This window comes from Eleginops maclovinus, chromosome 9 (assembly GCF_036324505.1).
Source record: "Eleginops maclovinus isolate JMC-PN-2008 ecotype Puerto Natales chromosome 9, JC_Emac_rtc_rv5, whole genome shotgun sequence".
Taxonomy (NCBI): Eukaryota; Metazoa; Chordata; class Actinopteri; order Perciformes; family Eleginopidae; genus Eleginops; species Eleginops maclovinus.
In genome coordinates this window covers 15,606,972-15,611,278 of record NC_086357.1, presented here as the reverse complement: position 1 = coordinate 15,611,278, position 4,307 = coordinate 15,606,972, and the positions used below count along the sequence as shown (strand labels likewise).

Here is a 4,307-nt window from a genome sequence, read left to right as displayed (position 1 = left end):
TGCAGACATGCCATAGAGGTGTAATGTTTATCTGTTTTAAAAAAAATGAGCCTAAGTAAAAAAATATGTTTTAAGAGATATCTGTTTAAATGTATTAGATGTATGATGTACAGCATGGTAAACCTATGTATGAAAGTATAGACCCTCAGTGCTCTTTATGTTTTTATCTTAAAAAGTGTGGTCATGCCATTTAATGCACGTTATCCATTTGGTTTGATTACTCAAGAGATGGTAAGCGAACACTTAACATACAGTATTTATAGAAAGAGCTAAAGAGACCACAATCAGCTCAGGATCATAATTTTCACAAGTCATTCAGAATGATAAAAACGTTTATACAGTGGTTAATAAAATATAGAATTCTTAGAGGCAGAGCAGAGAGGACTTAAAATGTAATAAATTGTAGGCAAAAATGTAAACATAAAACACTTTATTTTATTCATTTACAGCATCTAGCAGTTTTTCCACAGTGCAAAGTTAGTACTACACTAACTACTGCTAACAAAACATAAATAAAATCAAACTTTAAAAATAAATACCAACCACACAACTCAGCAGTTTGAGCACACCTAAATAATTGTCTCTTATTCAACGCTGGACAGATGGTGTGTCATACACAATGGATGGATTTCTTTGAGACCAAAATAACAAAAAGTGACTGAACAGGTCTGAACAGAAAAAACTATTTGTTCCCGTTGTATCAGCAGAACATTTCCTCCAACGTTTTAAGACAAACAAAAAGGTTGGCTCCAAATTGGCATCTCCTCTTGTTTATGTAGCCAAAAAACAGCAGTAGTTTGTTCACTGTTAAACGTGTGAGGAGGACATCTCTACCTTATAATGACTTGATGGTTTTATGTAAAATGTTAACAAAGCCACAAATCCAGATGTTTTTATTGCAATTGTCCCCTTTGAGAATCAAACCTACTACACTGATCTATTGATTTAAAATGAACAGGCCTCTTCAAATTAAATTCTAGACTGAAATAATTACACCAACAATTGGTGCGTCAATGTTGCATCAACAATCAAGGCCATGTTTTCAAACTGTTGATGATGCATGTTTAAGGTAGTTGTGAAGGCATGCTGTCTGATGTTTACTGTAAGCAAGGTACAGGATAACCTAAATCAAAGGCTCAATTTAACTTTCCAAAACTTTACTGGTCTGAAAAAGGGAAATCTTGGTCTGTCGTATGGTCGAGATGAAGATTTCTCACCAGCTCTTTAATGGATCGCCATCATATTTATTTCAGAGATTCATGGTCCTCTTTTTTCTCATCCAACTCTTGGTAAGAAAATGGATAAGCGTATTACAGCAATTTAATTATCCAATTAGACGCTTCACTGAACAAAGCATACATTCACAATGCCGTAATGCATTTATCTGACTTAAAAGAGTTACATCTTTAAGGCCAGGAACAAACCAGTGGAACAGTTTTCAGTACCAACCATCCTTAATGTTTTGAAAATAGAGTTGTGATTGGAATAAGATGAAATAAACGCTGAAGAGAAAGTGCATTTAAACAAAAGATATGCATTTACAGTAGCACTGTAATTATAATGGCCAGTCAATGAATGGTTTGTTGCGTAAAATCTGAAAAACAAAGTCTGCTATTTGCTTATTTTGAACGATCATCTAAATCCTGAATACATTTAGATCTCTGTCATTGAAAAAAATAGAAAAGCAGAAAGTGGAACCAACAAACAACTATCAAAACAGTTGACGCCAAATGACTCAGCAATTAATCAACTAACCGTTTCATGTCTAATCTTAAGTCTTCACATTCCCATCACTCTCTTAAGCACAGAGAAATAGAAAGTAAACAACCATCATCAACTTCTGAAAGTAACACTTCCTCAAAACAGGAGTTACAGCCTGAAGCCAGTCCCCACCTGAACTTGGAAAATAACCCTGGGTCATTTCTCGAGAGATTCTAACATGCAGAGACGGGAACAGGACGGGGTGATGAGCTGGGTTTGTTGTCCTCTCGCTCCCTGTCAGCCCTGAGGTCACTGCAGCACGTGAAGCTGGCTTTCTGGCTCGCACCATCTTCATTCAGCACCCAAGTCCACCTTTAGCAGAGTGTCCTGGCGGCAGAAAAGCATGTGGTTTAGTCAACAAACTGCACCCGAATAAACCTCTGGTGCAGTGCTTAATTTGTAAATCATAAGGTGCCGGAACGCAAAGTACATGACAGCTCAGGGATGACGAGACGCGTACAGGTCCCGGAACGTATACATAAAAGGTGCTGAAAACAACATGAAAATGTCCACTTGCAACGCTGTGGGACGTAAGCCTCGATTTCAAATAGTATCCATTAGTGATGCGCGGGCTGGCCCAAAACCCGTGGGTCGGGCGGGCCGGGTTGTTTTTTCCGTGGAAAATGCGGGTAGCGGGCGGGTCGGGTAAAAATCGCAATTATTCCAGCTATTATAGTTATATGTATCCGTTCATATGCTTGTCTTTTGTGTAAGGATAAAATGGGGTTTTCTCCCTCTCTTCCCGCTCCGTCTCATGCACCGCACACAGGCAGCACGTCAGAAGGCAGCAGCAAGCTGCGAGCTATGCCTCCTGTCAATCATTTGTTTAGCGAAAATAATAGCCTGCCGTGCATCTCCTCATAATTGTGAGCAAAACCCCTCGTTAATAGGCCTACCGTTTGGCAAATCACGACGTAAACTCACTGGTATCTTTTTTTTTTTTTCTCCCATTTTTGCGGGTTGGGTCGGGTTGGGTTAAAAAATCAGAGCGTAATTTTGCGGGTCGGGCGGTGCGGATTGGCTGTCACGATGGGTTGGGTTGGTGCGGGGGTTAAAAATCCTTAACCCGCGCATCACTAGTATCCATGGTATAAATGTTATGACGATAATTTACAATTATTTTAGGATAGTACGCACAACGCACAACAACAACACATCACCACAGGTGGGACTTCAGTATACAGCCAGCAATCAATTTCTCAACAGGTTTAACGTGTAAAAAAAATATTTATTATTCAAAGATTGGCACGGCGGCCTATTAATAGACAGTATGTTTGCTCACCATATTTAGTTGTTTAAAACACCCCACATCACGAGCATGTCCGGATTGTCCTCCATCTCTTTTTTTCTACTTTTACTGCGTGTGTCTGTGGCAGTTCTGTGTCCTTTGGCCACCCAGGACCTCACGTACGGGACTGGATTGAATTTAGCCAGGGGGGGTCCAACAAGATTTAGGAAGAGTAAAGATGACATGGTGGATGTGAGCAAAGAGCTACGGTTGGGAGTGCAAATCAAGTTCATTTGTGAAAATCCGCGCTCACATTCAGCACTTGCAATTGGAATGCTGTTGACAGCAACAAGTAACTCCATCAGCTCATCGGGGGGGGTCTTTGCCATCTGAGTCTCTGTACCTTCTGTAGGCCCGTATGACTGCGCGCGGGTTGGCAATGTTGAAGCGCTGACACAGTGACTCGACCTCAGTCTCTCCATACAGCGCACCTGCGTCCTCGGGCCAGTATTGTGCGTAAAGCACCTTCAACTCCTCAATGAACTTGTTATATCCAGGTTTATCTGGCATCCGGCCTCCTTGAGATAACATACGGTCCTCCAAGTTCTTGGCCACAGTTAGAAAAAACTGCTTGGGGTCGAGTGATCTGTCGCTTGATTTTCCTCCATTCAGCGTGATGTCATGGAAAGAGTTTTCCTCAATTCCCCTTTGGCTCAGTTCAGTGTAGCGACCTGGCCGATCCGACATGGCCTCAAGTACCCTGATTTCCCGACAAATTGACTTGTGTGCTGAAATGATGGTAATGTCTCGTTTTTGAAGCTCGACTGAGAGCTCAGATAATTCTTGCAATGCATCGCACATTATGCCTAAATTGTTCACAAACGCATGCGAAGATAAGCGCATAGCAAGCCCACTGTATGTTTGCTTTGTGACACTGTTACGGGAGGGATCTTCTGATGCAGTTTTGAAATGCTTGTAAAGTGCTGGGTAGTTCTTCCACACTGCTTCAACGGTTCTAAAACTTGATGCCACCCATCTAGTGTCTAAAATACGACCTATTTTGCATAGCTGGACATCCAAGCTCTCAGCTGACTCTCTCAGCTCCATTCGATTTTTGTTAGATGTGCTATACAGTGCATATATCTTGTCCATCAATATTTTAAAGTGATTTATAGCACCCATCTCTTTCACTACGTCTGCGACTGCAAGCTCAAGCCTGTGGGCTGAGCAGTGCCACACAGTAATGTTGGGAAACATGGCCTGGAGCCGACTCGCCACTCCGCTTTTACGCCCTAACATAACCGAAGCACCATCACAA

General features: G+C 41.5%; 1 long non-coding RNA gene across 1 annotated transcript; it reads right to left on the bottom strand.

Moving 5' to 3' along the window:
• Positions 1 to 415: 415 nt before the first annotated feature.
• On the bottom strand, positions 416 to 3,518 carry LOC134869126 (uncharacterized). Its single transcript, XR_010166386.1, has 2 exons — positions 3,044 to 3,518; positions 416 to 2,088 (listed from the first exon to the last, which is right to left on the bottom strand). It is a non-coding gene; the product is annotated as an uncharacterized LOC134869126 (long non-coding RNA).
• Between the last annotated feature and the right edge of the window lie 789 nt (positions 3,519 to 4,307).